This window comes from Ovis aries, chromosome 6 (assembly GCF_016772045.2).
Source record: "Ovis aries strain OAR_USU_Benz2616 breed Rambouillet chromosome 6, ARS-UI_Ramb_v3.0, whole genome shotgun sequence".
Classification (NCBI taxonomy): domain Eukaryota; kingdom Metazoa; phylum Chordata; class Mammalia; order Artiodactyla; family Bovidae; genus Ovis; species Ovis aries.
This window is the reverse complement of record NC_056059.1, coordinates 8,250,368-8,270,790: the sequence shown is the minus strand read 5'-3', so window position 1 is coordinate 8,270,790 and position 20,423 is coordinate 8,250,368.

Genomic DNA, 20,423 nt, shown 5'->3' with positions numbered 1-20,423 from the left:
ATGAGTGTGTCTCCTTGTGGTTACATGTATGGCAGTGATCATATAATGCAGAAGAGAATGTGTTAAACAGAGCCGTGGTGATCAGTCTACAATAAGATGCCTTGATTAGAGCTCATCCTTGGAATCTGTACTCAACAAATGATAGATCTCCCAGAAAGATGTCTGTATCTGCTTAGTAGAGACTCTGGGGATGAAGCATGAAACAGTAGATGGGGATCAAGAAGCAGCTGTCAGCTTGAGTACTGCATGCTGGCTGGTGCTGCTAGAGCATATGACTCTGTCATAAGATGAATGTTCAGAGGCCACAATGGCTTGAGTCTCAGGTAGAAGTGTCTGCAGACACCATCAGTTTTCTTTCTGAAGGTACACTCTTTCCTCTGAAGTTCAGTTTTGGTGACATCCACCACAGAGGAATTTGTGTTTATTGGATCCCTTCTACAGGTTTTCAAGGGCTCTAGATATTGAACATTTTTCTGAGGTTGTGGCAGGAACCAGTACATAATGCTTTATGAACCATTTTCTGAAACACAGAGAAAGAATTATGAAAATTTATATTTTTTTGTGCATTTAGTAGTTAGAATGTAGAATCTTACTTTGTGTGACTCAGATTAATTTTTATCTGAGGATTTATTTATTTTCTTCTTTGATGTACCTTCTCATTTTTGTGATTGCCTATTCACTTAATTCCCCATTTCATAATTAGATTTCCTGATTTTTTGTGTGCTTTATAATTCTTTTCATATTCAAGTCAATAAAATGTGTTGATTATATATATTACAGATATATTCTTGTAGAGTGCCAACTTTTCTTTAATTACATGATTTGAGTCCTTTACAAATCAGCAAGTCATCATTTTGCTGTGGTCAAATACTGTCATTTGGCTCTCCCTCAGTATTTCTGTTGTTGTTCAATCACTAGGTCATATCTGACTCTTTGTGACCTCATGAACTACAGTACAGCAGGCTTCCCTGTCCTTCACTATCTTCCTGACTTTGCTCAGACTCATGCCCATTGAATTGGTGATGCAATCCAACCATCTCATCCACTGCAGTCCCCTTTCTCCCCCAGCCCTCAATCTTTTCCAGCATCAGGGTCTTTTCCAGTGAGTCAGCTCTTCACAACAGGTGGCAAAGTACTGGAGCTTCAGCATCAGTCCATGATTAGTTTGTTCTCCTTGCAATCAAAGGGACTCTCAAGAGTCTTCACTATCACCACAGTTTGAAAACATCAGTTTTTTAGTGTTCAGTCTTCTTTATAGTCCAATTCTCACATCCATACATAACTACTGGAAAAATCATAGATTCAATTGACTATACATAACTTTGTCGGCAAAATGATGTCTTCACTTTTTAATATGCTGTCTAGGTTGGTCATAACTTTCCTTCCAAGGAGCAAGCATCTCTTAATTTCATGGCTGCAGTCACTGATTTTGGAGGCCAAGAAAATAAAATCTGTCACTGTTTCTACTTTTCCCCCTTTTATTTGTCATGAAATGATGAGACTGGATGCCATGATCTTCATTTTTTTGAAAGTTGAGCTTTAAGCCAGCTTTCCCCTCTAATTTTTCACTCTCCTCAAGAGACTCTTTAGTTCCTCTTAGCTTTCTGCCATTAGGGTTGTGTCATCTGCATATCTGAGGTTGCTAATATTTTTCCTGGCAATTTTGATTCCAGCTTGTGAGTCATCCAGCCTGGCTTTTCTCATGATGTCCTCTGCATAGAAGTTAAATAAGTAGGGTGACAATACACAGCGTTGATGTACTCCTTTCCCAATTTAGAACCAGTCCATTGTTCCATATCTGGTTCTAACTGTTGCTTCTTGACCTGCATACAGGTTTATCAGACAGAAAAGGTATTCTGGTATTCCCATCTCTTTAAGAATTTTCCACAGTTTGTTGTGATCCACTCCACACGGTCAAAGGCTTTAGTCAATGTGCAGAAGTAGATTTTTTTTTTTAATTCCCTTACCTTTTCTATGATCCATCAGATGTTGGAAATTTGATCTCTGGTTCCTCTTTCTTTTCTAAACCCAGCTTGCACATCTGGAATTTCTTGGTTCACGTAGTTCTGAAACCTAACTTGAAGGATTTTGAATGTAATCTTGCTAGCATTTGAAATGAGAGCAATGGTATGGTAATTTGAACATTCTTTGGCATTGCCTTTCTTTAGGATGAAAGGAAAACTGACCTTTTCTAGTCCTGTGGCCACTGCTGAGTTTTCCAGATTTACTGGCATATTGAGGCAGTACTTTAACTGCATTCATTGTCTTTCAGGATTTTTAAAAGCTCAGCTGGAATTCCATCACCTCCACTAGCTTTCTTAGCAGTAATGCTTTCTAAGGCCCACTTGACTTCACACTTTAGGGTGTCTGATTCTATGTGCAGCAGCTTTTTTTCCTGAGTTTTGTACAATTATTCCTTCCCATATCAATTTCCATCTATTAGGAGTACAGGAAGTATGAAGCGAGATGGAGAGACAACCAAGTCACAGCAATGCTAGAACCTGCTGTCACTACTAAGCTGAAGAGACAAAGGGAGGAGGTAATGCCACTTGAAGCCACAGAGAAAAAGGAGGCTTCCAAGTGAAATCCTGGGTTAGCGTTGGTAGAGTAAAAACAAGGCTGCCAGTTACATGCAAATTTCAGGTAACAACTGTTCCTCCCAAGAGATCAAAACTGTTAGAAATAAACAGGCCTCTCTTTCTTCCATCCTTCTCCTTTTCTTCTATCCTGCAGTATTTTCTATTGGCTGAACTCAGTGAGGAACGAGGTGACAAAGCATCCTAGAAAATACAGCTGATAGAACCGAGGACTTAATCTGAGAACAAATGTGCTGAAAAGCCAGTATGGAATCGTTTCCCCTGGATTGTTAATCAGGGCAATCATCTGTGGCTATTCTACAGATTGGCCTGGTCAATAGGGATTGTTTCTGCCAATCATATCAGTCATTATGGAGTGGAGCTAACGCCAAAGTGTACAATTGAAATCTAGAGTCTGTAGTAGAGTACACAGGAGTCATAAAGACCTACAGATTTACCTTGTAATTACCGATGTGTGGCAATGGGACTGTCTCATTCTTTTAATTCAGTATCCTGAAGATACTGCTAATTTCAAGGACTCACAACTTCTCACAATCAAGAAAAGATGCAATTTTAATAGAAAGCAAAATGCTATGAATTACTGGCCATTTAAATGCTTTCCACGTAACTCATCACCCACAAAATGAGTCCTATTTAGGATTAAATCCTATTGCATGATATTAAACCCTCTTCACATCAAAACAAAACTCAAAGTAAACAGCAAAATTTCTTCTATGTAAACTCTAAAGGCTTTGCCTTTTAAATTCTGATATCTAGTTATTTGCTCAATATATTGAGGTTTCTGATCTATGCTAGATAGTACATTTGAGGATTGGGGATAAATTTAAAAAACTTTAATTCCTAACTTTAAGGGATGTGCATATGTGTGTGGTTTTGTGTAAACAACCTACAGTAAAAGGTTGATGATTTTATTTTTTTAAATACTACATCAAATATTTCATTTTCCTCTGGGATCATCAAAATATCTGAAATGTTTTGTTGTGAAATTAGAAAATAAAAATTTCTGAGTGATATGGCAAATGATAATTCCTTCTACATTGCTGGATTCCATAATGTGTGGCCTCATTTTTGCCTCAGACCATCACTTTTATTATTGATGTTTCATTATGGAGTTTGTGGCATTTTTATATGAATCAAATATATTTGAATCAAACACACAACCAAAACAACTTGCAAAGAAAGATGTATTACTTAATTCATTTTAGAGGTCATGCATTAATTCTAGCATTATTAAGTTCATTTGATATTTTTTCTCCAAATTTCCTTGAACAGTGAGTGAGTAGTTTGTGGAGGAAATTTCAATTATGAAATATAATTAGAAACTACTAAACTTTGGAACAAAGTCACCGTTGTAATTTTAAGAAATAATCTGACCCTTAGAATATCTGAAAATTCCACTTTGGAAAAATAGCTAAAATGAAATAATTTAATGTTCAAAATTGCTGTTTATCATTTAATACAATCACTCTATCTGATGCAACTTCATAGTCTACAGATAAAATATGATTCTTCAACTGTATTACATACTTTTCAGTAAAACAATTTTTTGGTAATTTTTACAAAGTGTTATTTGTTCAGTCATGTCCAACTCTTTGCTACACCATGGACTGTAGCCTGCCAAGCTCCTCTGTCCATGGAATTCTCCAGGATAGAATACTGGAGTGGATTGCCATTCCTTTCTCCAGGGGATCTTCCCAACCCAGGGATCGAAGCCGGGTCTCCTGCATTACTTGTGGATTGTTTACCATCTGAGCCACCAGGGAAGCCCCATTTATATCAAAAAATACTTCCATACAAATCTTGAAATTATTTGTTCTAGTTCTGTGAAAAATGTGGCTGGTAGCTTGATAGGGATTGCATTGAATTTGTAAATTGCTTTGGGTAGTATATTCATTTTCACTATATTGATTCTTCCAATCCATGAACATGGTATATTTCTCCATCTATTAGTGTCCTCTTGATTTCTTTCATCAGTGTTTTATAGTTTTCTATATATAGGTCTTTAGTTTCTTTAGGTAGAGATATTCCTAAGTGTTTTATTCTTTTCGTTGCAATGGTGAATGGAATTGTTTCCTTAATTTCTTTTCTACTTTCTCATTATTCGTGTATAGGAATGCAAGGGATTTCTGTGTGTTGATTTTATATCCTGCAACTTTACTATATTCATTGATTAGCTCTAGTAATTTTCTGGTAGAGTCTTTATATAAGCAAGGTGAAAAGACAGCCTTCTGAATGGGAGAAAATAATAGCAAATGAAGCAACTGACAAACAACTAATCTCAAAAATATACAAGCAACTTATGCAGCTCAACTCCAGAAAATAGACATTTCTCCAAAGAAGACATACGGATGGCTAACAAACACATGAAAAGATGCTCAACATCACTCATTATTAGAGAAATGCAAATCAAAACCACAATGAGGTACCACTTCACACCAGTCAGAATGGCTGCGATCCAAAAATCTGCAAGCAATAAATGCTGGAGGGTGTGGAGAAAAGGAACCCTCCTACACTGTTGGTGGGAATGCAAACTAGTACAGCCACTATGGAGAACAGTGTGGAGATTCCTTAAAAATTGCAAATAGAACTACCTTATGACCCAGCAATCCCCATACACACCGAGGAAACTAGAATTGAAAGAGACACATGTACCCCAATGTTCATCGCAGCACTGTTTATAATAGCCAGGACATGGAAACAACCTAGATGTCCATCAGCAGATGAATGGATAAGAAAGCTGTGGTACATATACACAATGGAGTATTACTCAGCCGTTAAAAGAATTCATTTGAATCAGTTCTGATGAGATGGATGAAACTGGAGCCGATTATACAGAGTAAGTAAGCCAGAAAAACATCAAATACAGTATACTAACACATATATATGGAATTTAGGAAGATGGCAATGGCGACCCTGTATGCAAGACAGGAAAGAGACACAGATGTGTATAACGGACTTTTGGACTCAGAGGGAGAGGGAGAGGTGGGATGATTTGGGAGAATGGCATTCTAACATGTGAATAGCAGTCTATGTCGATGACAGAAAGATGTTATGGGGAGGGAGGTGGGAGGGGGTTCATGTTTGGGAATGCATGTAAGAATTAAAGATTTTAAAATTTAAAAATAAAAAACTAAAAAAATATCAAAAAATACATCCAATAGTTCCGGATTTTTAAAGCAAATGTGATGGCTTATTCACGTTAAATATAAGACTCCCAAGTGAGAACATTTTAGCAACCCTGTTTGTTTTATTGTGGTGGAAGTCACATAATTATCAAAAATACAGTTTTAACCCTATTTAACTATACTGTTCAGTGGCACTAAGTCCATTCACATTGGTGTGCAACTCTCACCAGCTTCCATCTTTCAAGTTTTTTACCTTCCTAAACTGAAATTCCGTCCCTATTTAACACTAATGCCCCATTCTTCTCCCATCCAACTCCCAGCTGCATCTACCAAAGTACTTTCTGACTCTATGAATTTGACCGTTCTATCTCATGTAAGTGGAATCAAACAGTATTCTTCTGCACCTAATGCAGAAAAGTTATGACCAACCTAGATAGCATATTCAAAAGCAGAGACATTACTTTGCTGACTAAGGTCTGTCTAGTCAAGGCTATGGTTTTTCCAGTAGTCATGTAGGAATGTGAGAGTTGGACTGTGAAGAAGGCTGAGCGCCGAAGAATTGATGCTATTGAACTGTGGTGTTGGAGAAGACTCTTGAGAGTTCCTTGGACTGCAAAGAGATCCAACCAGTCCATTCTGAAGGAGATCAGCCCTGGGATTTCTTTGGAATGAATGATGCTAAAGCTGAAACTCCAGTACTTTGGTACTTCATGCAAAGAGTTGACTCATTGGACAAGACTCTGATGCTGGGAGGGATTGGGGGCAGGAGGAGAAGGGGACGACAGAAGATGAGATGGCTGGATGGCATCACTGACTCAATGGACGTGAGTCTGAATGAACTCCAGGAGTTGGTGATGGACAGGGAGGCCTGGCGTGCTGCAATTCATGGGGTCGCAAAGAGTCAGACATGACTGAGTGAGTGAAGTGAACTGAACTGAACTGAATGTATCCATATATTGAAATACACTTTTAAGGTTAAGTTAATATATATCTTAAAAACAGAGTTTACTTTCTTTGCTTCCCCCCCCCCACCCTGGTGCTATAGAGTAGCTTCTCATTAGTTATTTGTTTTATACATAACAGTGTAAACGTGTCAATCCCAATCTCCCAATTTATTGTCTGTATGTTTGTTCTCTATGTCTGTGTTTCTATTTCTGCTTTGCCAATTCGTTCATCTGTACTTTTTTTCTATTTTCTACATATATGCTTCAATATATGATATTTGTTTCTCTCCTTCTGACTTACCCCATTCTGTATGGCAAGTCCATCCACATCTCTAGGTCCATCTGCATCTCTGCAAAGGGTACAGTTTTGTTCCCTTTAATGGCTGAGTAATATTCCATCTTATATATGTATCATGACTTTTTTATCCATTTCTCTGTTGATGAACATTTAGGTTGCTTCCATGTCCTAGATATTGTAAATAGTATTGTAGTGAACAATTGGGATGCATGTATTTTTTGAAATTATGGTTTTCTCTTGGTATATGCCCAAGAATGGGATTGCTGGCTTGTACAGTGATTCTATTTTTAGTTTTTTGAAGAACCTCCATACTGTTCTCTATAGTAACTGTATCAATGAACATTCCCATCAACAATATTAGAGGGTTCCATTTTATCTACACCCTCTCCAGCATCTATGTTTATAGATTTTTTGATGATGGCCATTCTGACTGGTATGAAGTGGTACCTCATTATAGTTTTGATTAGCATTTTTCTAATAATGAGTAATATTGAGTATCTTTTCATGTGCTTCTTGGGCATCTGTATGTTGTACTGGAGACCTGACCTTTTAGGTCTTCCTCCCATTTATTGGAATGGGTTGTTTGTTTTTTAGTGTTGAGCTGCTTGAGCTGTTTGTATATTTGGGAGATTAACCCCTCATCAGTTGCATGGTTTGCAAATATTTACTCCCATACTTAGGGATTTTTTTTGTTTGTTTATGATTTCCTTCACTGTGCAAAATCTTTTGAGTTTAATTAGGACCCATTTGTTTGGTTTTGTTTTTGTTTGCATTAATCTAGGATGTGAGTTAATAAAGATCTTGCTATGTGTTCTGCCTATGTTTTTCAGTTCAGTTCAGTCACTCAGTCATGTCTGACTCTCTGCGACCCCATGAATCACAGCACGCCAGGCCTCCCTGTCCATCTCCAACTCCCGAAGTTCACCCAAACTCATGTCCATAGAGTGAGTCAGTGATGCCATCCAGCCATCTCATCCTCTGTCATCCCCTTCTCCTCCTGCCTCCAATCCCTACCAGCATCAGAGTTTTTTCCAATGAGTCAACCCTTCACATGAGGTGGCCAAAGTACTGGAGTTTCAGCTTTAGCATCATTCCTTCCAAAGAACACCTAGAACCAATCTCTTTTAGAATGGACTGGTTGGATCCCCTTAGCCTTTTATAATATCTGCCCATGTATTAGGTGTTTAACCCATTTTGAATTTATTTTTGCATAAGGTATTAGGGAGTGTTCTTGTTGCTATTCTTCAGTCACTAAGTCATGTCCAACTCCTTGCAACCCCATGGATTGCAGCACACAAGTCTTCCCTGTCTTTCACTATCTCCTAAAGTTTGCTCAAACTCATGTCCATTGAGACAGTGGTGCTGTCCAATTATCTCATTGTTTGTACTCCTTCTTTTCCTGCCCTCACTTTTTGCCATCATCTGGATCTTTTCCAATAACACAGCTCTCTTCTTACATTAGCTAGCCAGTGTATTGGAGCTTCAGCTTCAGTATCACTCTGTGCATCACTCTGCATCAATTTCCTTTTCAGTTCAGTTCAGCAGCTCAGTCATATCTGACTCTTTGCAACCCCATGGACTGGAGCACACTAAGTCTCCCCGTCCATCACCAACTCCTGGAGCTTGCTCAAACTCATGTCCATTGAGGTGGTGATGTCATCCAACCATCTCATCCTCTGTCACCCCCTTCATCTCCCACCTTCAATCTTTCCCAGCATTGGAGTCTTTTCCAATGAGCCAGTTCTTCCCATCAGATGGCTAAAGTATTGGAGTTTCAGCTTCAGCATCAGTACTTCAAATGAATATTCAGGACTCATTTCCTTTAGGATGGACTGGTTGGATCTCCTTGCAGTCCAAGGGACTCTCAAGAGTCTTTTCCAGTCCCACCATTCAAAAACATCATTTTTTCCCCCACTCAGCCTTCTTTAAGGCACAACTCTCACATTTGTTCATAACTACTGGAAAAATCATAGCTTTTTCTATAAAAATCATACAGATCATGGTTGGCAAGGTGATGTCTCTGCTTTTTGATATGCTATCTAGTTTTATCATAGTTTTTCTCCCAAGGAATAAGTGTCTTTTAATTTCGTGGCAGCAGTCATCATCCACAGTGATTTTGCAGCTCAAGAAAATAAAATCCATCCCTGTTTCCACTTTTTTTTTGCATCTCTTTACCTTAAAGTGACACAACTGGATGCCATGATCTTAGTTTTTTATATGTAGAGTTTTAAGCCACCTTTTTCACTCTCCTCTTTCACTCTCATAAAAAAAGACTTTTTTGTTCCTCTTTAATTTCTGTCATTAGAGTGGTATCATCTGCAAATCTGAGGTTGTTGATATTTCTTCTGGCAATTTTGATTCTAGTGTGTGATTCATCCTGTCTGGTATTTCTAATGATGTACTCTGCTTATAAGTTAAATAAGCAGGGTGACAGTATACAGGCTTGTGTACTGCTTTCCCAAATTGTAACCTATCTGTTGTTCCATGTCCATTTCTAACTGTTGCTTCCTGACCTGCATACAGGTTTCTCAAGAGGCAGGTCAGGTGGTCTGGTATTTCCATCCTTGAAGAATTTTCCACAGTTTGTTGTGATCCACACAATCAAAGGCTTTCACAAAGTCAATGAAGCAGAAGTAGATGTTTTTCTGGAATTCCCTTGCTTTTTCTATGATTCATCAGATGTTGGCAATTTGATGTCTGGTTTCTCTGCCTTTCTGAGTCCAGCTTGTACAACTGGAAGTTATTGGTTCAAGTATCCCTGAAGCCTAGCTTAAAGGGTTTTGAGCATTATCTTGCTAGCGTGTGAAATGAGTGCAATTGTATGGTAGTTTGAACATTCTTTTGCATTGCCTTTTCTTTTAGATTGGAGTGAAAACTGACCTTTTTCAATCTGTGGACCCTGATGAGTATTCCAAATTTGCTGGCATAATGAGTGGACACTTAAACAGCATTATTTCTTAGGATTTTAAATAGTTCAGCTGAAATTCAAACACCTCCACTATCTTTGTTCATCATAATACTTCCTGAGGATCACTTGACTTCACACTCTAGTATGTCTGGCTCTAGGCATTAATCAGACCATTGTGGTTATCTGGGTCATTAAGACCTTTGTTTGTGTAGTTCTTCTGTGTATCCTTGCCACCTCTTTTTAATCTTTTATACTTCTGTTAGATCCTTGCCATTTTTGTCCTTTATTTTGCCCATCTTTGTATGAAATGTTCCTTTGATGTCTCCAATTTTCTTGAAGAGATCTCTACTCTTTCCCATTCTATTGCTTTCCTCTATTTCTTTGCACTTAAGAAGGCCTTCTTATCTCTCCTTGCTATTCTTTGGAACTCTGCATTGTGTTGGATATATCTTTCCCTTTCTTCTGTGCCTTCTGCTTCTCTTCTCCTCTCAGCCCATTTGTAAGCCCTCCTCAGACAACTATTTTGCCTTCTTCCATTTATTTTTCTTTGTGATGGTTTTGGTCACCGCCTCCTGTGCAATGTGCAAACCTCCATCCATAGTTCTTTGGGTACTCTATAAGATCCAATTCCTTGAATTTATTTGTCACTTCCTCTGTGTAATCATAAAGGATTTTATTTAGGTCAAGCTTGAATGACACACACTGCTGACACACACTTCCACAGGGGACCTTCAGACACACTCACAGACAGAGCTGGTTCAGTCTCTTGTGGGGTCACTGATACTTTCCCCTAAGTCCTGGTGTGTACAAGGTTTTGTTTGTGCCTTTTTTTTAAAGTGTTTCTCCTAGCCCTGTGGAAGTTCTGACATTGAATCCTGCTATACTTCAAAGTCAGCTTCCCTGGGGATTTCCAGTCCCTTTGCCAGATCCCCAGGTTAGGTAGTCTGATGTGGGGCCTAGAACCTTTGCAACTGTGTGAGAACTTCTTTGGTATTATCATTCTCAAGTTGGTAGGTCACCCAGCTGGCAGGTATAGGATTTGATTTTAGTGTAATTGTGCCCTCCTACCATCTCATTCCAGCTTCTCCTTTGTCCTTGGATGTGGGGTTTCTTTTCAGTGGGTTACAGCATACTCCTTTCTATGTTTTGTTTTGTTTTGTTTGTTTGTTTGTTTGTTTTCTGTCAGCTAGTTGCATTTTTGGTGTTCTCATGGAGAAGATGAGTGCATGTCCTTCTACTCCACCATCTTGTTTGTGCATAGGGAGTGTTCTGATTTTATTCTTTTACATGTAACTGTCCACCGAAGAATTGATGCTTTTGCACTGTGGTGTTGGAGAAGACTCTTGAGAGTCCCTTGGACTGCAAGGAGATCCAACCAGTCCATTCTGAAGATCAGTCCTGGGATTTCTTTGGAAGGAATGATGCTAAAGCTGAAACTCCAGTACTTTGGCCACCTCATGTGAAGAGTTGACTCATTGGAAAAGACTCTGATGCTGGGAGGGATTGGGGGCAGGAGGAGAAGGGGACAACAGAGGATGAGATGGCTGGATGGCATCACTGACTCAATGGACATGAGTCTGAGTGAACTCCAGGAAGCCTGGTGTGCTGCGATTCATGGGGTTGCAAAGAGTTGGACACAAATGAGCGACTGAACTGAACTGAACTGAACTGTCCAGCTTTCCCAGCGTGACTTACTGAAGAGACTCTTTTCTCCATTGTATATTTTTGCCTCCTTTGTCATAGATTAGGTGACCATATGTAGGAGGGCTTATCTCTGGGTTTTCTATCCTCTTCCATTGATCTACACCTTTTAATATCATTAAAGCATATTCATCCTGGATCAGGACATATTTATGTACTGCTTTGCTTTGTTAAGGAATAGTGAATCCAGCACCAGTCTCATCTCATACATTTCAAGTTGAGCTAATGAGGCTGAAAATGTATTTTTTAAGGAATTGATATTTTCCTATATTAATTTCCATATTATATCATAATGAACATATAGACATTTTGTTGCTGTTTTTCAGTCAGTAAGTCATGTCTGCCTCTTTTGTGACTCCATGGACTGTAGACCACCAGTCCATGGAAATCCCATGGATTTCCCAGGCAAGAATACTGGAGTGGGTTGCCATTCCCTTCTCCCTGAGACCTACCCAACCAGGGATCAAATGCATGTCTCCTGCGTGGGCAGGTGGATTCTTTACCACTGAGCCACCAGGGAAGCCCATATAGACATTTACAAAAACATAAATGTTAAACTTGATATACTGAGAATTAAATAATAAATGTAGATGGTATTCCAGTTAACAACTTTTGCCCTTTTGAAAGGGTATAAAATAGAATGATTTTATCTTTTAGTGTGGCAGGTAAGATCCATTTTGAAAATCCAGGGTAAAAATGTTTCTTCTATAATCACGTTAAGGCAATAATCAAAGAAATATGTTATCTCTGAAAAGTCAAGGAGAAAACAGGTGATACAGGTTTTTCTTTTGTTTTTCTATTTAAGCCTACATTTCTATTTTTTTCCTTCTGCAAAACAATAAGGAGGAAAGGTGTCTTTCAGTTCTTTCATTCCCTATGTCTAGTAGAATTAATATGCTATAGTTTGTGCTCTCAAACTCACACAAACTATTACAAGTTGGAAAAATATTTTGATTTCTGAGCAGCGTCAAACATTTCAAATCAAATGTTAAAGTCTTGTAGACCACTTCTGTGATTAATTTCAAATAGCAGAATTGATGTTATGACTACCTTTTAGAGTTTAAAGTGCTACTAAATTGATAAGGATATCCAGTATTGTGACACTGAGCCTACTGAATTACTCCAAAGGCTTGGTCAGAGAATGGAATCCAGTATATTTTCAATAAATTTGTGTGTTGTATTTTATATAAAAGAATTTCTCAAAAATAACTTATGAAAGTACTAAAAGATATACAAATCTGATTTAAAAATCAAAATAATAGAAAGGTTGATCTAGAAAGGAAAATAGATATTTTAAAAATCACCAGATTCAGGTCACACAGAGTTTATAGAAAGAGCTGAGAAAGTTCAACCCCTTTAAAAACAAGACTATTAAAAAATGTTAAGAATGATTTTAAACACTTTCTACATTATTTTTAAAAGCCCACATAATGAGAAATGTTGTTTATTCCTGTTTAGGTTTTAAAGTCTAATTCAGTTCAGTTCAGTCGCTCAGTCGTGTTCGACTCTTTGCGACCCCATGAATCACAGCACGCCAGGAATCCCTGTCCATCACCATCTCCCAGAGTTCACAGAAATAAAAATACAATTTTAAATGAATACAAATAAACAATATTTAACAATCGAGATAAATAGTGTATTTGACAGACTATGATAAGATGCAGATAAGAGGTCAATAACTAGAAAGCCACAATAAAAATAAATCAAAGAAACATGGACATCACCAGATGGTCAACATCAAAATCAGATTGATTATATTCTCTGCAGCAAAAGACGGAGAAGCTCTATACAGTCAACGAAAATAAGACCAGGAGCTGACTGCGGCTCAGATCATGAACTCCCTATTACCAAATTCAGACTGAAATTGAAGAAAACAGGGAAAACTGCTAGACCATTCAGGTATGACCTCAATCAAATCCCTTATAAATATACAGTGGAAGTGAGAAATAGATTTAAGGGCCTAGATCTGATAGATAGATTGCCTGATGAACTATGCAATGAGGTTCATGACATTGTACAAGAGACAGGGATCAAGACCATCCCCATGGAAAAGAAATGCAAAAAAGCAAAATGGCTGTCTGGGGGGGCCTTACAAATAGCTGTGAAAAGAAGAGAACTGAAAAGCCAAGGAGAAAAGGAAAGATAAATGCAGAGTTACAAAGAATAGCAAAAAGAGATAAGAAAGCCTTCTTCAGTGATCAATGCAAAGAAATAGAGGAAAAGAACAGAATGGGAAAGACTAGAGATCTCTTCAAGAAAATTAGAGATACCCAGGGAACATTTCATGCAAAGATGGGCTCAATAAAGGACAGAAATGGTATGGACCTAACAGAAGCAGACGATATTAAGAAGAGGTGGCAAGAATACACAGAAGAACTGTACAAAAAGGATCTTCATGACCCAGATAATCATGGTGTGATCACTCATCTAGAGCCAGACATCCTGGAATGTGAAGTCAAGTGGGCCTTAGAAAGCATCACTACAAACAAAGCTAGTGGAGGTGATGGACTTCCAGTAGAGCTATTCCAAATCCTGAAAGATGATGCTGTGAAAGTGCTGCACTCAAAATGCCAGCAAGTTTGGAAAACTCAGCAGTGGCCACAGGACTGGAAAAGGTCAGTGTTCATTCCAATCCCAAAGAAAGGCAATGCCGAAGAATGCTCAAACTACTGCACAATTACACTCATCTCACACGCTAGTAAAGTAATGCTCAAAATTCTCCAAGCCAGGCTTCAGCAATACGTGAACTGTGAACTTCCTGATGTTCAAGCTGGTTTTAGAAAAGGCAGAAGAACCAGAGATCAAATTGCCAACATCTGCTGGATCGTGGAAAAAGCAAGAGAGTTCCAGAAAAACATCTATTTCTGCTTGATTGAGTAAGCCAAAGCCTTTGCCTGTGTAGATCACAATAAGCTGTGGAAAATTCTGAAAGAGACAGGAATACCAGACCACCTAACCTGCCTCTTGAGAAATCTGTATGCAGGTCAGGAAGCAACAGTTAGACCTGGACATGGGACAACAGATTAGTTCCAAATAGGAAAAGGAGTGCGTCAAGGCTGTATAGTGTCACCCTGCTTATTTAACTTCTATGCAGAGTACATCATGAGAAATGCTGGACTGGAAGAAACACAAGCTGGAATCAAGATTGCTGGGAGAAATATCAATAACCTGATATGAAAATGACACCACCCTTATGGCAAAAAGTGAAGAGGAGCTAAAAGCCTCTTGATGAAATTGAAAGAGGAGAGTGAAAAAGTTGGCTTAAAGCTCAACATTCAGAAAATGAAGATCATGGCATCCAGTCCAATCACTCCATGGGAAATAGATGGGAAACAATGGAAACAGTGTCAGACTTTATTTTTGGGGGATCCAAAATCACTGCAGATGGTGACTGCAGCCATGAAATTAAAAGATGCTTACTTCTTGGAAGAAAAGTTATGAGCAACCTAGATAGCATATTCAAAAGCAGAGACATTACATTTCTGACTAAGGTCTGTCTAGTCAAGGCTATGTTTTTTCCAGTAGTCATGTATGGATGTGAGAGTTGGACTATGAAGAAGGCTGAGCACCAAAGAGTTGATGCTTTTGAACTGTGGTGTTGGAGAAGACTCTTGAGAAGCCCTTGGACTGCAAGACGATCCAACCAGTCCATTCTGAAAGAGATCAACCCTGAGATTTCTTTGGAAGGAATGATGGTAAAGCTGAAGCTTCAGTACTTTGGCCACCTCATGCGAAGAGTTGACTCATTGGAAAAGACTTTGATGCTGGGAGGGAGTGGGGGCAGGAGGATAAGGGGACGACCAAGGATGAGATGGCTGAATGGCATCACTGACTCGATGGACGCAACTCTGAGTGAACTCCGGGAGTTGGTGTTGGACAGGGAGGCCTGGCGTGCTGCGATTCATGGGGTCGCAAAGAGTCAGACACGACTGAGCAACTGAACTGAAGATATTAAATGGATTTTATAGTAATATTCATATGAATATTAAATTAATTCATAAGGGAATCACATAACCTGAAATACAAAAGTATAAAATAGAAAAGCAAAGCCCAATTACATTGTAAGGAATTAAGATTAAAACTATTACATACATTGAAAGAAATTAGGATGCATTTATAAAGAGATATCATTCATGCCCTTTGACATCTATAAAGACACAAAGCAAAGACATCTTTTTTAGAAATAAAAATATATATTAGAAAGTGAAAAGAGCTACCACATTATTTCTACCCAGAAGTGTAAATTTCCTGTTAAAAAACATTATTTCCCAGATGTTATCAGTGATTTGAACCATCCAAGACCTTGAAGAGAGATACTAGAAACATATCAGCAGGGGTTGATAGTAAAGTTATGTGTAAAAATATTCAAGGCACACTGTCTTATTTGCTTTCACATGTTTTGTTTCATTGATTTTCATGACTCTCCCTGTAGGAGGATTAGGCTTCCTCATCCTGAATTCAGGAATAGTCAATGTCCTGCTTTGGTAATGAAATGCCACACGAGATGAAATGATGTTTGTCATTTCTGAGCATATAATTAAATCTGAAACTTTGTCATGGTAACCTCTGATGCTTCAGATAGAGACTGTTCATCATTTTAGGGCAGAAATGGAGGTGAGATGAGATAATTCACAGTTGAAAATGACGAACAGGTCATAGGTGGTAAAAAGGAACTTTTTTTCTAAGCCTTTGAGACCTACAGAGGAGTAATGAGCCTTTGAGATCTAGGGAGAGGGGATGTCATCTTTTTATACAGCTTAACCAAACCTATCTGGCTAAGCACAATATATCAAAGAAATGGAAATAAGCAAGAAATTAGAGGTCAACATATATAAATCACAGAAACATATTATGGTTAAAACTGCAAAACAAAACAAATAACCTCCCAATAGAGATAAATTATTAACAACCTCTGACCCTGAATAGCATGATAAAACAAGGTATAATAAAAATGTTCTTAATGTTCAGAAGCAACAGAAAGGAACACAAGCAATGTAATAAGTTCAGTTCAGTCGCTCAGTCAAGTCCGACTCTTTGTGAACCCACAGGCTGCATCACACCAGGATTTGCTGTCCATCACCAAATCCTGGACCTTGCTCAAACTCATCTCTATCAAGTCAGTGATGCCATCCAACCGTCTCATCCTTTGTCATCCCCTCTCCTCTTGCCTTCAGTCTTTCCTAGCATCAGGGTCTTTTCCAATGAGTCAGTTCTTCCCATCAGGTGGCCAAAGTATTGAAGTTTCAGCTTCAGCATCAGTCCTTCCAATGAAAGTTCAGGACTGATTTTCTTTATGACTGACTGGTTTGATCTCCTTGCAGTCCAATGGACTCTCAAGAGTCTTCTCCATTGCCACAGTTCAAAAGCATCAATTCTTTAGCGCCCAGCTTTCTTTATTGTCCAACTCTCACATCCACACATGACTACTGGAAAACCCATAGCTTTGACTAGACAGACTTTGCTGGCAAAGCAATGTCTCTGCTTTTTAATATGCTGTTTAGGTTGGTCACAGCTTTTCTTCCAAGTAGCAAGCATCTTTTAACTTTATGGCTGCAGTCACCATTTGCAGTGATTTTTGGAGCCCAAGAAAATGAATTCTGTCACTGTTTCCATTGTTTTCCCACCTATTTGCCATGAAGTGATGGGACCAGATGCCATGATCTTAGTTTTCTGGATGTTGAGTTTTAAGTCAGTTTTTTAAACTCTCCTATTTCAGTTTCATCAAGAGGCTCTTTAGTTCTTCTTTGCTTTCTGCTATAAGTGTGGTGTTATCTGTATAGCTGAGATTATTGATATTTCTCCCTGCAATCTTGATTTCAAGTTGTGCTTCATCCAGCCAGCATTTTGCATAATGTTTTCTGCCTATAAGTTAAATAAGGAGGGTAGCAACATATATCCTTGAAGTACACCTTTGCCAATTTGGAACCAGTCTTTTGTTCCATGCTCAGTTCTAACTGTTGCTTCTTGACCTGCATATAGATTTCTCAGGAGGCAGGTAAGATGGTCTGGTATTCCCATTTCTTGAAGAATTTTTCCACAGTTTGTTGTGATCCACAGAGTCAAAGGCTTTGGCATAGTCAATAAAGCAGTAGATGTTTTTCGGGAACTCTCTTGCTTTTTATATGATCCAGTATGTTGGCAATTTGATCTCTGGTTCCTTTGCCTTTTCTAAATCCAGCTTGAACATCTGGAAGTTGTCAATTCACATATTGTTGAATCCTGGCTTGGAAAATTTTGAGCATTACTTTGCTAGTGTGCAAGATGAGTGCAATTATGCAATAGTTTGAACATTCTTTGCCATTGCCTTTCTTAGGGATTGGAATGAAAATTGACCTTTTCCAATCCTGTGGCCACTGCTGAGCTTTTCCAAATTTGTTTGCATATTGAGTACATCATTTTAACAGCACCATCTTTCAGGACTCGATATAGCTCAGCTGAAATTCTATCATTCCCACTAGCTTTGTTCATAATAATGTAATATTTGTTTGTACTAATGTTATAAGTTAGTAACACTATTTTCAATATCTAATTGGTTAGTTATTGAAAATGTCTTAGAGTGGGCTGTTAGAACAAACATAGACTGGTTGACTTAAAAACAACAGAAATTTATTTTGCATAGTTATGAAGCCTGAAAGTTTGAGATTCTGGTGCAAGTAAGGTCAAGTTCTGGTGAGAACACTCTTCTGGATTGCAGACTGTTAGCTCTGCTTTATCGTCACATGGCAGAGATCAGCAAAAGGAAGCAAGCTATCTGTGACACTTCCAAGGACACTAATTCAATTCATGGGGGTTCTAGTCTCATGGCTTCATATAATTCTAACTGCAGCCTAAAGTCTTCAACCCCTAATACTATCACATGGAGGTTAGGATTTCAATATATGAATTTTGGGGGGTGGATACAAATATTCAGTTCATCACAAAAACTAAAGGTACTAAAGTTGAAACTGAAATTACAAAGGTTAACACAACAAATTTATATCACACTGACCTAAATGCACAATAAATCTAGATGAATAAATCTTAAATGTTAAAAACCATTTTACCTTAATATGGTCCTGTAATATGTATAAGCTGGACCTTAATTTCTTCCTTGTTCTTAATATATATATATATATATATATATATATATATATATATATATATATGGTAAGCCAGATAATTTGCTTAAACTGTACAAAAATGACCCTCCCACATCTCAAATAGGCATTTGAGAAATTAGTACATAATAAATAACATGGTGCTCAAAGGGAATTAAAATGTCAACTATTGACTACTTCTAAAATAATTTTTAAAATGAGAATATCATTTAAAATGCACAAATGTGGCTTATTGTTTATATTATAGAAAATCTTACAGTCTTTAATTATATTGAAGTAATATATCTGAAAGAATAAAATAAAAAATACGTAATTACATAAAAGTAAAAAAATTACATTGTTATAAAGGACATCAAAAGAATAGTGTTGAAGTTTAAAGTATTTCCTTTAAACTAAAGAAAATAATCAAGAACCATGCAAAAAGATAAAAACTCTTAAAAAGCACCATGTGTAGAACAATGTATTGATTATTTTTAAAAATTGTTGTCAAATCACCACTTTTACCACAGAAACTTCACTTTATACGAGAAGAGATTGTTCATAACTAACCCATTCTTGACTAAAAGCAAACTTAATTATTGAATCATTTCTCAAGTCTACTCAGTTCAGTTCAGTCCCTCAGTCATGTCCAACTTTTTGTAACCCCATGAACCGCAGCACACCAGGCCTCCCTGTCCATCGCCAACTCCCAGAGGCCACCCAAACCCATGTCCATCAAGTCGGTGATGCCATCCAACCACATCATCCCCTGTCGTCCCCTTCTCCTCAGGCCCTCAATCTTTCCCAGCAACAGGAACTTTTCAAATCAGTCAGCTCTTTGCATCAGGTGGCAGATGTATTGGAGTTTCAGCTTCAATATCAGTCCTTCCAATGAACACCCAGGACTGATCCCCTTTAGATAGACTGGCTGGATTTCCTTGCAGTCCAAGGGACTCTCAAGAGTCTTCTCCAGCACCACAGTTCAAAAGCATCAATTCTTTGGCACTCAGCTTTTTTTATAGTTCAACTCTCACATCCATATGTGGCCACTGGAAAAACCATCGCCTTGACTACATGGACCTTTGTTGGCAAAGTAATGTCTCTGCTTTTTCATATGCTGTCTAGGTTGATCATAACTTTCCTTCCAAGGGGTAAGTATCTTTTAATTTCATGGCTGCAGTCACATCTACAGTGATTTTGGAGACGAGAAAAATAAAGTCAGCCACTGTTTCCACTCTTTCCCCATCTATTTGCCATGAATTGATGGGACTGGATGCCATGATCTTAGTTTTCTGAAGGTTGAGCTTTAAGCCAACTTTTTCACTCTCCTCTTTCACTTTTTATCAAGAGGCTTTTTAATTCTTCTTCACTTTCTGCCATAAGGGTGGTGTCATCTGCATATCTGAGGTGATTGATAATTCTCCTGGCAATCTTGATTCCAGCTTATGCTTCCTCCAGCCCAGTGTTTCTCATTATACTCTGCATATAAGTTTAATAAGCAGGGTGACAATATACAGCCTTGACGTACTCCTTTTCCTATATGGAACCAGTCTGTTGTTCCATGTACAGTTCTAACTGTTGCTTCCTGACCTGCATATAAGTTTCTCAAGAGGCGGGTCAGGTGGTCTGGTATTCTCATCGCTTTCAGAATTTCCCACAGTTTATTGTGATCCACAGAGTCAAAGGCTTTGGCATAGTCAATAAAGCAGAAATAGATTTTTTTTCTGGAACTCTCTTCCTTTTTGATGATCCAGTGGATGTTGGCAATTTGATC